The sequence below is a fragment of the Myotis lucifugus genome, unplaced genomic scaffold (genome assembly GCF_000147115.1).
Source record: "Myotis lucifugus unplaced genomic scaffold, Myoluc2.0 scaffold_2, whole genome shotgun sequence".
Classification (NCBI taxonomy): Eukaryota; Metazoa; Chordata; class Mammalia; order Chiroptera; family Vespertilionidae; genus Myotis; species Myotis lucifugus.
Window position 1 is genome coordinate 26,195,669 of NW_005871050.1, and position 16,096 is coordinate 26,211,764.

At 41.2% G+C, this 16,096-nt stretch overlaps 1 pseudogene; it reads right to left on the reverse strand.

Moving 5' to 3' along the window:
- Positions 1-7,731: 7,731 nt before the first annotated feature.
- LOC102442715 lies at positions 7,732-8,807 on the reverse strand (annotated as a pseudogene).
- Between the last annotated feature and the right edge of the window lie 7,289 nt (positions 8,808-16,096).

Below are 16,096 nucleotides of genomic sequence, written 5' to 3' on the forward strand. Positions count from 1 at the left end.
GTGTTCTTTATGCCATTGTTTAATACAGTGAAAATTGGAAGTTATTTAAATGTCTAAAAAGAGATTGATTACAAAAATCATTGTGTATTGATACAATAAAATGGTAGGCAGACATGAAAACAATCTAATTAGCCCCAGTTGTTGAGGCCAGCCCCCTCCCACAAAGTTAATTAATAGGGGTCCTATTTCAGCTGAACTGACCCTATCATTATCTCCACTCCAGCTATTAACATAGATTTGTATTGAAAGGAAAATTGAGGGCTTTTTAGGGGGAACTGCGATAATGATGAGAGACTATCCCCATCCCCAACAACCTTCTCCTCGGTGAAAAGACAGCAATGATACACTGGTAAATGTTTAATAACCCCCTGGAAGTATCTTTGTCATGTAAACACTGCCACCATGGCCAATTTCCAGCTACCAGTGAGATGTCAACTGGCTAACACATTTTCTGAAATTTTAACAATACATTTTTGTAAGCTGGGATGGACTGGCTTTAGCACAACACTGGAGGGAGACCTCAGGGAACCACAAGATTAGATATGTGCTTAGTCACAAATTCTGCTTTGCAGACCAGGCCTAGTGACACTTGAAAGGGATAAAGATTTTTAGAATCCTGGAGGTGATGAGACTGCCAGGAGAAGAGAGAGGAAACACCTTCTGCTTGAATTCTGGTTCTCAAGATGTATGGAAGCCATGGCTTTGGAGGAGATTGGGAGATACAGGTTTTATAGTCCCCTTAACACACACACACACACACACACACACACACACACACCACACCATGGAGTGAAGAGGCATGTGCATCAAAGGAAGGTAGATATAGGCCACCAGCTGAAAAATGCAGGGCATATCACTGTGGGGTGAGGGTGAGCAGGAGTTCCTCAACACTGAGCTCCTCAGCAGAATCCCAACAGCAAGCTTGCTGAGGGGAGATAGCAAGTGGTAGCCTCCCCCCTCCTGGTGAACAGTTTTATTTATTTCTTTTTTTATCACAAAACCAAAAAGGTAAACAGTACAAAGGGGTCAGGGCAAGGAGCACAGAGAGGGAATAAGGAGGAGGAGAGTTTTGAATGAAATATGAGAATAAAGTTGCAAAACAAATGGAACTAAGCCTTAAGAATCAGAATGGGCCTCTTTTAATCACCAGAAATTACTACAATATTATAGATCAGATAGAGATAGCATTTAGGGTACTTGCTACTTCATGGGGGAAAGAAGTAATTTTGTAAAAATTACAACCACTTTGTGGTACTTGGTGGTAATCTGGAGGTGGTGAATGTATAGCTACTTAGAATTTTCTTTATGCTTTTGTGTGTGCATCTATTTTTGTACCACTAATATTCATACCAAAAATGTTTTTTTAAATAAACTTAAGGATCGCCCTGACCGGTTTCGCTCAGTGGATAGAGCGTCAGCCTGTGGACTCAAGGGTCCCAGGTTCGATTCTGGTCAAGGGCATGTACCTTGGTTGTGGGCACATCCCCAGTAGGAGGTGTGCAGGAGGCAGCTGATCGATGTTTCTCTCTCATTGATGTTTCTAACTCTCTATCCCTCTCCCTTCCTCTCTGTAAAAAATCAATAAAATATTTAAAAAAACCAAAACTTAAGGATCCACATTATTTATAAGGATAAAGGTGATGTCAAGAACAGACATGAAGTTAACAGAAATGCATTTTCTAGTGCACTTTGAGCTCCTGGTAAGGCACGGTGCTAGAAAGAAAAATTGGCTTCAAGAAGTCCTGAGGGACATTCATGAAAAGCAAGGACCCCTTCCTGGAGAGATAATTTACCGAGGTCACAAGGAAGCAGCTCCTTAATAGCTTTGATCCATAGATGGAGGTTCCTTTCTACTCATTCCTAGAGGGCTTTAGAGAGAGTGTTTTCGATACAGTATTAGGCCATTAAATGGGCAATTGAAAGCAGTTTGTAAAGAACAAAAGCCGCATGGCCTATTGACCTTATTATATCCATGCAGTGGCAACATTTAGTCTGAAAAGAATAAATTTTTCTTCTGTGATTTATACATTACCCAGAAACCCATTGACTTCTTGGAATTCTTAGTAAAAATTCTATTTTCTTAGCAACAATATTTAGGCATTGCTTCTAACAGATTTATTGGCCTCAGTCCCCGAAACCAACTGGTTTTGCCTTTAACAAAGGTAATGGCATTGCCTTTGGCAATAAATCTGAGGATCAAAATAAGGTTGCACTTTCAACAGGCCCCCAGCCAGTTCCTTAAGATTACCTAAAACTATCCATCCATTTTTAATGTCTCCTTTCGCTCACCTCAATTCACTGTAAAAGCCACCCCCAGGAAAATATTCAAATTCTTCTGTTACAGCTAAAAGTTGTTACAGTGCAGTCAACTGTAAAAGGGCCTCATAAACATCCTGCATTTGCATGGGGCCATTCTGAAGCTTGAGTGGCATCTGGTTGGTGAATATATTGCTGGGATTATCTATGGGAAAGTACAATTCAGTCGCCTGTAAGTAGTTAGTTTCTAACTGAATATCTGTTCTCATTATTACCACATGCTAGGCGCGCGCGTGTGTGTGTGTGTGTGTGTGTGTGTGTGAGAGAGAGAGAGAGAGAGAGAGAGAGAGAGAGAGAGAGAATAAGTCCCTCTTGTCTTTCCATTTTCTACTTACCACCCTGTCACCTGTAGAAGTGACAATTTCCTGAAAAGAGCCGTTCATCTTCTGAGTCAACTTTGCTCAAATTTACCTGTGGAGTTTTCCAAAGAGCCAGGTAATTCAATTCTTACCTTTAATTTAGCAAAAGTAAAATGTGTTGTAGGTTTCTACTTTTATTTGGATTTTTAGTTATTTGAACCTGATTTCATTTGGAGCTAGATTAATAAGTCTTACAACCTGGGCCCAGATGTTTGTGTAACTAATGTTTATGGCTCCAAGTTCAAAGTTATTTATGACATGGTAGATTGTAGAAATTCACTTCAGAAACTCTTTAGAAGACATCTAGAAGATATTTTCAGTGTGTTCATTCTTCTCTGGGTAAAAAAAAAAAAATCCCCAAATCAAAGATGTTGGGAATGCAAACAAGACCTTCACTGCATTCCACAAAATCCTAGGAATGGAAAAAGCTGGGCCAGCCTCTTTCTTTGGTTCAGGGATCTTATCTTTCACAGGAGCTCCAACAGTTTTGGGAGGCCTGAGATTGGCCTCTTGGATCTCACTCCCTTTCATTTAATAATTCATTGTGGGTTTCTTAATATTGAACCTGCCTATGCTTTGGGGAGGGGCATGAATTATATTGTCAGCTTGTACCATTTTTCATGGTAAGGGATTCTCTAATTTCTCTTCACAGTGTGTAAAATCAGACTTCCTTTGATTTAGCTTAAACTCACCTCAAAAAGTTAAAGGGACTCTTCCTTTATTTCTCTTTTGGAATTTATTGTTCACTCCATGTGTGATTTTAAAGGTTTCTAATGCATCTCTCCCATTCCAGCCTTTATGACTGAAGGGCAGCTAATATTTTTAATCATGCCTCCTTCTGCCATATGGCAGCCCCTCCCCTTCCTGTGCCCTTAATCTCTTTCTGCAGTCTTCTCTAGCTCTTCCTCTACCTCCCCTCCTTCCGTTAGGTATGCCTTTCTGAAAGGGCGAGTGACTCAAACTGTCCTGAGGGTATGGATAATTGGGTGATTGCCCTGACCCTTGCACTCTGGGAGTTCCCACCCAGCAGCAGAGACCTGGTGGTTGGTGAGATGGGAGCAAGGGAGTGACGGTGTAGGGATGGGGTGAGGGTGGTGTGAGGGAAAAACAAAGAAGCTGGAGGCTTCACCATCAGGAGGTTAAAAAAAGGTTAATGTGGTCATGAATACATTACAATTAGTAACTAAGTTGAGATTGACTGCTTTTTGAATTCTCCCTACATCTTGCTCCATGAGACCCATTTATGAGAGCTCCTCACCTTCATTGGGCTCCAAGGCTCATTTCCATGTTTATTTGACACATTCAATTAAAAAAAAACACCTTACTTCTGAGGAGGGGTATATGAATCCACAGTCACTGGAAATATCCTGGCACAGATGTTGTTTTACAAAGTGAAGAGACTGGTTTCTGGACCCTGATGGATAATGAATATGAATAATCCCTTGACATCCTTTATGCCCAGACAACCCAATGGACCTGAGCTTCTTTACCTTGGGTCATGAGTATTAATTGCTACTGTGAAAGATATGAGTCATAAGACCAAACCAAAGCAAAATCAGCTATGGTTCTGAGGACAATGTCTAACTAGTCTGAGTCACAGGCATAAGGATACCCTGAAGGACTGCTTTTCAAAGTGACTCCTGCTTTTATTCTGTAAATAATTGTCTGGGTAAAGCTTAGAGGTGAGGATGGGGATAAGAGAGAGTGGATAAAGTGAGGGGAAAGTGAGGATATATATATATCCTCACTTCTGCAGCAAACACAGCTCTGGAGAAGTAGAGGTTAGAATACTGGTTGGCTTTTTATCTCAAAATTTAGAGACTTGGGTTCTATTTTTTATTCTTTTTAAAAATTGAATTTACTGGGTGACATTGGTTAATAAAAGTATACAGGTTTCAGGTGTACAATTCTACAATATATCATCTGTATATTGTATTGTGTGTTCACCACCCCAAGGGTTACATTTTTCTACTAAGTTGTAATCATCTCTGCTCCACAGTCCTTATACCAAGGAGACACCAAAAAAGTGAGAACAAAAATGGCTGGAGTAACATCCAGTACACACTGTTTTATGACTCACTTTTCCCTCTGAACCTGAAGTCTAGTTTATAAATTAATAGAATTTAATTGAGTAAAGGCATATTTCCTTCCTGGAACTTGGGTCAGATACACCAAGTGGAACTCCCACACACACACTCAAGTGAGATCTGATGACATTTCTCCAACAGCTGCCTCTTCTGAATTATGTGATTGCACAATGAGCTTGCGAAAGCTAAGAGCATGGCCCAAGAATGAACTCCTGAAGTAACCTTACCCAGAAGTCATTTAACCTTTCCCCTAGTTTTCCAAAGAGGTTATTGTGTGGCAAAATAGTAGGATGAGGTAAGGTGGGTACTTTCCTTTCCCACTAGGTTCATCTACTTGAAAGACACTTGCCGTCTCTGGTACACTCAGAATTCCTGAACTGTTTGCTTTCAATCCTAATTTCTGCCTGCTAACTGAATAAATTATGTGAACTGCAACTTTAAGGTCCATATTTTCTAGTGAATCATCCTCAGAGTCTTTGGCAAAAACACATTAATGTTGGACTCATAATTAAAAATTACTACATACACTCAGTGTTCAGATATGCAATCTGAGAGGAAAATTCACTATCCTTCCATTCAATGGGTGTTTTTGGTTTTCCAGTATTTTGGTTTTCTAACATTATAGTGTTATCAGAGCCATAGATAAAAATACTCTCATATATGTGGGCTTGGAAAATTGTGACTTGTCAGACTAAAAATTCTTGTCTCACTTATTATATAAATTAGCTAAATTCCTTCTATCAACCAGACCCAATACTACCTCTTAAACAATTCCTGGGTTATTTCCATGAAATATTCTCTAAGTCATGTGGTGAGTAAAAAGCCGAAATGGATTTTCCCTACACATAGCAGCAATCATCCTGTTTATCTACTCTTGCCTGTTTATGAGAAACCTCAAGTAGAGGAAGAGAGACTACAAAAAAATAAAATAAATAAAACAAATATATTTGCAGACCTATATTCAGCAGGCAGCATGCCTTGTACCCGGAAGACACAGGAGTGTGTGTTGATTTGAATAACTGGAATCTTCAGGTAGCCACAGGATGAAAGTCAACACTCCATTTACCACTATGTCTAGACCTCACAGATGATGAAAAAAATCTCCAGAGCATCCAAGCTATCATATCTAAGTCCCCTTCCTCATTTCTGCAGCAAACACAGCTCTGGAGAAGTAGAGGTTGGAATACTGGTTGGCTTTTTTATCTCAAAATTTAGAGACTTGGGTTCTATTTTTTATTCTTTTTAAAAATTGAATTTACTGGGTGACATTGGTTAATAAAAGTATACAGGTTTCAGGTGTACAATTCTACAATATATCATCTGTATATTGTATTGTGTGTTCACCACCCCAAGGGTTACATTTTTCTACTAAGTTGTTCCAATACCTAGTTTTAAAAGTGATGTGCATATTGATTTGCCAACCAGCTATTCTGGACAAAGACCATAATCATGGGGGCTGAGGTAGAGGGGGTTACAGTTTATTAATATTAGAAAACCAAAAGCAGTGACCACATTCAGAGTGCAACCTAGTAGAGTAGATTTCTAGAAATAGATGAGCCTACATTTTTCAAGGTTTTCATTAACAGTTCATTAAAATGTTCAGGCTTCCAGGAAGTATACCCAATGATTCCATTAATATTGTGGTGATTCTGAGAAATCTTAGAGTTAAAAAGTATATGGTACAGTAAACAGGGTATTTTTATCTTGATGAAATGATATTGTAGCTGGTTAATATTCCAAAGGGTGTAGTGATGTTCCCAGCCCAGGAAATGTCTAACTCCTGCCTTCTTGGTTATTTGCCATGTGACTTATAATCCTCTTACAGCCCAAGGTCATTCTTTTGAAGGTACAGGGTACTGGACAAACTATGTGTAGGTATCTCTCAACAACTCCCATCATTTTCATTTCATATTAAGTAGTGGAAAAGCCAGAGTTCCTTTCTACATTATCCTGGAGTCTTGTTTGGAGAACTGAGGTAGAATACTCCAGGGAACTGCACAAGTAGAGAACTAGCATAGGGCAAATCAGGACTGCCATCAAATGTAAGAAACAGAAGAGTCTCAGTGCCCCCGCTGTTGCCATGGGTATAATAGAAGTGTGTTGAGTGTGGGTAATGTGGCTCTGATCCTAATAGTATGTGATTGCCATGTCAAGTCTTTCATCATTAACCAATGGAAGTTGTGGCTAACAGCTCTGTCTGATATCTGAAGCAGTATAAAGCAATAGTCTCAAGAAGGGCCTGGAGCACTATCCCCTTTTTCCTCTGCATGAGCACTCCTGAATTCCAATGATACTCACATGGATTTTGATCATCAAGGCCTAGATCCTTTAACAGATCTGCTGTGAAGAGGAATGACTTGAACTAAAAGCACCCTTAATTTAAGAAGCATATCAAATACTATCTAAGGTTTCCATGGGGCAGCTAAAGGGGAGAGATTAACAAGTTACAACTCTGGAATGGCTAGCTAAAAACCAAACTCTTTCATCACAACCTGGTAATAGGCCAACATGTGAAGTCAAACAATAATGTCAGCAACAGCTGACTGTTTTGACTTTGTTCTGTTAGAAAAAATCTTCCCTGGGGGATTAAGTAAGGCAGCTGACATGTTAGAGAAACCATTTCTCACTTCATCCAGGGAGGCCTATAATCTAATAGTATCAGTCCTGAAGAAACAGGAGCATAGGGGCATGACTGTTCTGGAGAAGGGAACCTGAGTAGTGCCAGAGTACTTGGCAGAACCCAAGATATAGGTTGTGGGTGATAGTTCCTCAGCTGGTCTTACCCAGAGAACAGAAACCTAAGGCAGCCCTGAGTACTTCCCATCACCTTGTTACTTATGACATATAGTCAGCCATTTTGCCTTTTTAGGCCTCAGTTTTTTTCATGTATAAAATGGGATTAAAGATAGCAACTCATGCTTTAAGAAAAGGCCAGGGTTCAAATCCCCACTCTAATATTTCCTATTTGATTTTTTTTCATGCTGTATTATCTTTAATTAGGTACAAAAACTTTTCCAATCATGTCACCTAGAACTCATTTCACCCACTGCTCTGTTTGGCTGCCAGTCTCTTGTCTCTCTCTTCAGCCATGGTGAGGTGGATATCTTTTCCATGGGGTAGGGAAATCCATGGCTTGTTGCCTTTTACAAAAATATTGGAGAGCTGGCTGGCAAAGCTGTTGCCATTGGCATCTTTCACATGAACTACGTCAAAAGAACCAGGTGCCTCTCTCTGTTGGTGATCACACCAATTCTTCCCAGGTTAGCACCTCTGGTCACTATGCACAGGTTACCAGTGTCAAACTTGATGAAATCAGTAATTCTGCCAGTCTCCAAATCAATCTGAATGGTGTTGTTCACCTTGATGAGGGGATCAGGGGAGTGGACGGTGTGAGCATCATGGGTTAGCACAGTGGTTCTCAACCTTCTGGCCCTTTAAATACAGTTCCTCATGTTGTGACACAACCATAAAATTATTTTCGTTGCTACTTCATAACTGTAATGTTGCTAGTGTTATGAATTGTAATGTAAATATCTGATATGCAGGATGGTCTTCGGCGACCCCTGTGAAAGGGTCGCTCGACCACCAACGGGGTCGCGACCCACAGGTTGAGAACCGCTGGTGTTAGCAGGTGAGGGATGGGTTTTGTGCCCACAAAGATCTTCCTCACTTTGCACAACTTGTACTTGGCCTCCTCAGGTGTAATACAATGAAGAGCAACGTGGCCCTTGGTGTCATAGATAAGGCGGAAATTCTCTGCAGTCTTGTCAATGCTGATGACATCCATAAAACCAGTAGGGTAGGTTATATCGGTTTGGACCTTGTCATCAATCTTAATAAACCGCTGCATGCAGATCTTCTTTACTTCATCTCCTGTTACAGCATACTTAAGTCTGTTCCTTAAGAAAATGATGAGAGGGAGACATTCTCTCAGCTTGTGAGGACCGGTAGATGGCCGAGGAGCATCTACCAGTCAGTTTATCCAGCATCCAATGCTTTGGAGCTGCTACACACTTCAGATGCTTCTTGGGACCATGAGCCATGGTTGCGCTAGGCAAAGAAAAAGTTCCTGTTTGATCTTGAGCAAATAATTAACTTCTCTGAACTTTAAGTTCTTCATCCATAAGACATTATTGTGTGTGACTTAAGAAAGAAAATAACGTATGTAAACATAGTAGGCAGTTAGTCAGTATTTGTTACATCAATAAATAAATAGTAGTGCCTGGCATATAATAGGTGATTTTTAGGTGGAGGTTCATGTTCTTTCATCCTCAGTTAGATAGGATATGGAACCATATAGTGAGACAAATTATTCTTACTGAGCCACAGGATCCAAATATCAGCTGATTGCACTAGCAATTAAGTCTGCATCTTCTGTTTTTGTCTTTCCCCTGGACACTATTCTGGCCACAGATGTATATGTTAGTTATACTGATGGTAAATATGTAATGGTCAAAGACAAAAATACCAACTGATGTCAAGTTACCCAGCTAATATAAAAAGAGGGGAACAATCCTTATTTAAGGGTAAATGTGCACATGTTTGTAAATATACACATAAACAGAGTTCTGCATGTAATCTCAAGAGTTTCATAGGTCCTCTAAAGCTCCAGGTTAAGAACCTTTAGTACACAAGACCAGAGAAGTAGGGCAACCAGTCAGATAGTTTTCTCAATAACCTTGTAAAATTCCTTGCACAAAGTTTTAGGTGGGTGTAAATGAAAAAGTAACATTACTAACTTTTCAAACATTCATTTTATTTATTTATTTTTAGGCTTATAAAACTATGTTTACTAGTAATAAAATACAATTAAAATAAGAACCAATCTTGACTATAAATTGGCAAATATAAAAATGAGACTATCAAACATTCATTTTAAAAGAACCTTGCTTCAAAAACCTTAATTCCCCATTTTTAAAAATTTCCTCTCCTTGAAGATGACCACAAGTCTTTCTTGAAAAGATGAAAATCATAGCTGGTTTGTAACATTTCCCTCTGTCTTCAATTTCCTATGTTAAAGTTAGCATGGTCTATAGTTGGTGGTCAGTAAGCATTTTAATTTAATTGTAGGTAATTAATTTAATTTAATTGTATTACTCCATATACTGCCATTGTGATTATGATAATCAGTGATTATGCTAATCACTGTTTGAACTCTAGAGCTGCCATGTATACCCCTATATAGTTGTATATGCAGAACTATGCCCATTGACCATTGGTATCATGTACATACCATATGTAAGTTAGTCTTTTAGTCTATAGTTTTAACTTAAAGCTCTTTGTCCCCTGGTCCTTCCTTAGAAAGAACAGCAGACCTAGTCCCAATTGCGGCACACCTAGTATTCCATCTGTTGCAGTTTCCCCCAGCATCTGCAGTCTATGTTATAAAGTCCTGACTTTGGCACATCTTTACAGCATTTTTCTGTCCACCCAGCTTGTGGCTGTCCCTCTTCAATCTATCATATTGCAGCTGTGTGAATATGAGACAGTCATCCATTTTTCATTCGAGAGTGGCTGTGTTTTAATTATTATTGTTTCTTTGCAAGTAAACTGGCTATATTCCAACTTGACCTATCATTGAATATTTAGTACAGCTCCTGGGTTGTGCTGGTAAAGCAAAGGTCCTTCGTTAGAGTTTAAATCTATAATGTGATTCTGCACACACATGGCTGAAATTTTGTCCAGGAGTTAATCCCAAAGGGTTTCTGATGGTGAACTTTGTTTCAGTGGAAACATGATAATCACTCCAAGCAGCCTTTGTTTTTGAAGACGGAAATAATAGCCTTCTTCCTTACTATATCAGTGGTCAAATGCGTCAGACAGAATGTTCTGACCAGCTGAAAATTTTCATGTGTGAGTCACTTCCTCTTTCACTGTCTCTTATCCCAAATCATCCCTTCTAAGCTTAAAATTTGTATACTGTCCTCCACGAGTATGATGGCCCCATAAAACCCTATTATATGAGTTATCCACATTGCCGTTGAATTTCAAAGTCATGTTTATTGTTCCAACAGTATATTTAACTTTGTGTATTAGATTCCACCTATTTAGGGTCCATGAGAATGTTCATAGGGCTTTTTTCCTAAATCCATTTTGCAATGGCTCTGGGGGTTTTCTTGGGGCCCTAACACCATAGCAGAAAATAAGCTCCTTAATCTACAAGTGAATAAATAGAATATGAAGAGCAAGGGAAATGAAACTGAGTAGCAAGGAAAAGGCTGCCTAACACATCAAAGGCAGCTCCATGCCAGTAGGAAGTAGAAGACCAGAGCCATCCCTTTGGTTTGTGGTCTCTTCATTTTGTTCCATTCCCTACTTCTACTCCCTCTCTCTCTCTCCCTCCTGTTTCTCCTTCCTTTAAAAACAAATAAACAGCAAGTTGTGGCTACTGACCTTGTGGTAGCTCTTACTGTGTGGTGACTCATGCTGAGAAGCAGGAATAATTTGCCTGGTGGGGGAAGGGAGAGAGTTATGTCAGTGTGTGGGCATGCAGGACAATTGTCTGAGTGGTAGGCATACTCAGCTAAAGCTGTAGATGGAGTTAACTCTCCCGAGAAAACCCCAGAGGCCCAGGGGCATGACATCCCTTTGGTGTAAGAAAAGAGCTGAGAAAGGGCAGAAAACCTCTGCCCTAATCTCAACCATCAAGTATTGAATTTCTGAGGGGTTCACAGAGGACTTCAGGTCTTGATTATTACAAACCTAAATCTGGAGGATGTGTATGAAGGAGAGCAAAGAGCATAACCATAAAGAAAGTGCTGCTGGCTTTAAACCCTTTTCCTTGTCCTACCTTCCAGGGACTTGGGGCTTTCCTGATGCTGGTGTTCCTCTGAACAACTCTCTGTCCAGCTTCACCAGCCCAAGTGTTGTCAAGCATTCCCAAAGTTAATCACAGTGGAAATCATGAGTGGGAAGCCTGACCCACTCCATGATAGGGTCTTAGTCTCTGCCTGGCTGTCTTCTCTGTGTTTCCCAGGCATGTTTGGTGTCAACCAATCAGGAGGAGATGTTAGTGAGAAGCTACTCTTTTCCATCTCTTTCACTGCACATGGGTCTCCTCTTTTTTAAAAAAAATAAATCTTTATTGTTCAGATTATTTCTGTTGTTCCCCTTCCCCCCCCCATAGCTCCCCTCCACCCAGTTCCCACCCCACCCTCTGCCCTTACTGCCCCACTGTCCTCATCTATAGGTGTATGATTTTTGTCACCGGGTCAAAGGTCATACACATGGAAACTGTAGCTATTTCCATCTGCAACATGTCCCTGTGCTCAGAAAGGTCTCTCATGACTTGTTCACGCTCTACTCAGAAAGGGTGTGGAGCCACGTTATGGCTTTTTAAAATAATGTATCCTCTTATGTTTAAAATGAGGATTTCACTACCAAAACTGAGGAGAAAGCAACACTACAGCTGCTCTCACCCCTCTCGCCCTTCGGGTGATAGTTATTCGTGGGGCTGCGAGCTGGTTCGTGGGCCATCGACGAAGCCATCTGGGCGGCTTGCGCGGTTCTGCCAGCTTCCCAGGGGTCGTCACAGCCTCGCAGGGGCCGTCGCAGCCTCACACAGCCTTGCAGGGGCCGTCACAGCCTCGCAGGGGCCATCGCAGCCTCACGCAGCCTCACAGGGGCTGTCGCAGCCTTGCAGGGACCGTCGTAGCCTCCCAGGGGCCGTCGCAGCCTTGCAGGGGCTGTCGTAGCCTCACACAGCCTCACAGGGGCCGTCACAGCCTCACAGGGGCTGTTGCAGCCTCACGCAGCCTCGCAAAGGGCGTCACAGCCTCACAGGGGCCGTTGCAGCCTCACGCAGCCTCACAGGGGGCGCCACATCCCACATTGGGGGTGAAGGTGCGAGACAGAAGCTCCTCTCACTGTCTCTCCTGCTGCTCCCTTGCGTATCGCAGATGCTGGAAGTTTCTGAGAGCAGTCTGCAGGTGCTGGACATCATACTTTAACTGATCAACACGAAGTTTGGCATTCTGTCTTTTGTTGGGAGGTTCCTTGCTGGACAAAATCTCCAGACGTTCTAGCTGGCTGAATATCTGGTATGCTTGCTTGGATTTCTTTTTCTACTAAGTGCACAGACTGCTTGTCTGCCGTCTCCCGGTGTCCCATGTGAGACTGGATCTGGTGGATCTGCTTGTGCGTTTGCTGGTACAGCGGTTCCATGTCGCTGGCCCAGTTGGGTCCGGCTCTGGCTTCCTCCGAACCTGAGTCTGCTTCTTGAGTGTGTCCCTCTGTTCTTGGTGCCTCTGCACCTCCTACTCAGTCTCAATGCGCTTCTTTCCTTCCTTCCAGTTGTAGAAGTTCCACTGGGCCATCTTTCCTGTGGTTCTGGATGACAGCTGCTTTGTCTTATAGTTGGTAGTTTCAATGTTGTTGTGGGAGGCAGCACACAGGTCTATACCTTATGCCGCCATCTTGGGTCCTCCCAAAATGATTATTTAAAATGTAGTTCACATTATGTCACTTCCCTGCTCAAAACTTTCCAATGGCTTCCTATTACATTCAGATTTTAAAAATTAATTTAGTGTTAGTTGGTTTGGCTCAGTGGATACAGTGTCAGCCTGCGGACTGAAGTGTCCCAGATTCAATCAGGTCTCCTCTTTTGCACTGTCCATTTACCAAGCTCTTCCATTAGTACCACTGTCTGCTCTCCCTGGCCCCTACTCATGACTTCAAATTTTGGGTCAACTTTATGTAGGTCTTGTACCCAAAGAAGATAAGGATACTTGCTTTGAACTTGTCTTATTCTCTTCTAATAAAACTTCTCTTGATTTAGAACCAATTTTCTTATGCCCCTTCTGGGTGACTGAAACTAGATCAAATAATCAAATCCCAGTTTTAGTATTGATGTCAATACCAGATAGACAATGGTTCACTCTGCTATTTTTCTCAGACAACTTATACATTTTAATGGTATCCTTTAATCCATTAGCCCAAGAGTTGGCATACTTTTTCTCTATAAAGTGCCAAATGATACATATTTTAGGCTTCGAGAGCCATACAGTCTTTGTTGCAACTATTCAATTCTGCTATTGTAGCAAGCAATAGAGGATTCATAAACAAATTGGAGTGGCTGCATTCCAATTAATAAATAAATTGAATTTAATGTAATTTTCACTGTCACAAAGTATTATTCTCCTTTTGATTTTTTTCAATCATGTAAAAAAAAAATTCTCACTTTGGCCATACAAAAATAGATGAGAGGCCAGATTTGGCCAGTGGGCTGCAGTTTTCGAACTAGTGCATTAGTCCAAAGAGTTGATTCAAATAGGGGTTTTACATGCTATTATAAGTTGAATGTAATGGATAAAGCGACCTGGGATTGAGGAAAACTTCACCATCCTCTTCAAATCACACAAGCTATGTGTAAATGCTTGCTGTTTCATTCAACATATATTACTGAGTAACTACTATACGTCATGCACTATGTTAGGTACTATGCAATATATTGATAGAATAAAACAAATGCTGTTTATGCCCTTATAAAGTTTAAGGTACAATGGAGGGAGATAGACAATCATAAGTAAATAAGCAATAAATATATAGTTTCAAATTGTGCTAACTATGTGAATAAAACACAGAGCAGTTGTAGAGAATGAGGAGAGAGCATACTTAGAAAATGTGGTCAGGGAAGGAGGACTTATATGTGAAGATGGTTTATTAAGGACTTAGGCTGGTGAAGAGTATCCATGAGAAAGAAAGTACATTCCAGGCAGAAGGCCAGGCATGTATCAGGGGCCTGAGACAGGAAAGAACTTGCCTTGTTCACAGACCTAAAAGGAGACAGTATGACTGTCAGGATTGGAGAAAAGTGGCCCAGGAGGAGGTGGGATAAGTAGAGAAAGACAAGATTACAAGAATCTTGTAGCTCATTGTGACAGTATGAAATTCATATAAAGTACAAGAAAAGCCCTTTTAAAAGATTACTCTGGCTAATGTGTGCAGAATAGATTAGAAGGAAAAAGCAAGCACACGTTGGATAACCAGTTAAAAGTTTATTATAGTAGTACTAGAGGCCCAGTGCATAAAATTTGTGCATGGGGAAGGGAAGGGTTGTCCCTCAGCCCAGCCTGCACCCTCTCCGATCTGGGACCCCTCAGGGATTGGGCCTAAACTGGCAGTCAGACATCCCTCTCACAATTCAGGACTGCTGGCTTCCAACCACTCACCTTCCTGTCAGCCTGATCACTCCCTAACCACTCCCCTGCTGGTCCGATTGCCCCCAACTGCCCTCCCCTGCTGGCCTGGTTGCCCACAACCGCCCTCCCCTGCCAGCCATCTTGTGGTGGCCATCTTGTGACCACATAGGGGCAGCCATCTTGTGTGAGGGTATGACGGTCAATTTGCATACCACCTCTTTTTATATATAAGATGGTCAAGAAGTGATGGTGGCTTAGACTAGGGCAGTGGTTGGCAAACTGTGGCTCACTAGCCACATGTGGCTCTTTGGCCCCTTGAGTGTGGCTCTTCCACAAAATACCGAATTCTGCGCATGGGCCACTAAGTTTCATTTGCACTGTACGTGTGTGCCCGCACATGGTATTTTGTGGAAGAGCCACATTCAAGGGGCCAAAGAGTCGCATGTGGCTCATGAGCCGCAGTTTGCCGACCACTGGACTAGGGTGTTTTAGTGAAAATAAAAAAGCTTGGACAAGTGCATGATATATTTTGGAGCTAGAAACTATATAACTTGTTGATTAGATTTTGGAGGTGAGGGAGATAGAAAATAAAAAATGATTTGCAGGTTTCTAGCTTCAATAACATTTTTATGAACTGGGAAAGACTAGGAAAGGAAGAATCATATTGAGGGGATAGCAAGCAAGGCACTAATAAAGAGTTCTATTTTTGACAGCTGAAGTTTAAGATGCCTCTGAGCTTTCCACATAGATCTCTAAGCAGTTAGTCATGTGAGTCTAGCATTTGGAGGACAAGTTTGGGTGATGATATGAATATGGAAGAAATCAACATATAGATTATATTTAATGCCAATTGAATTGAGATCACTTAGGGAGAGAGTGCTGAAGCACTCTAAAATTTAGATATTGAATAGAGGAGGAGCCTTCAAAACAGACTAAAAGGGAGCAGTCAAAGATACAGGAGAATTTTTTTAATGTATAGTGTCACAGAGGCTAAGAGAGATTACTGGAGGAGAGAGTATGTTGAACACTGTTGGAAGATCAAGTCAGATGTGGACAAAAAGGACACTTTTTAAATATATTTTTTATTGTTGATAAAACCACCAAGTGATGCATTCTGGATCACAGCTCTGGAACTGACCTTATTACAGAGATCTACAATTTATCCCCTCTTTCTCCCCCTCCTCCCAGACCCTAC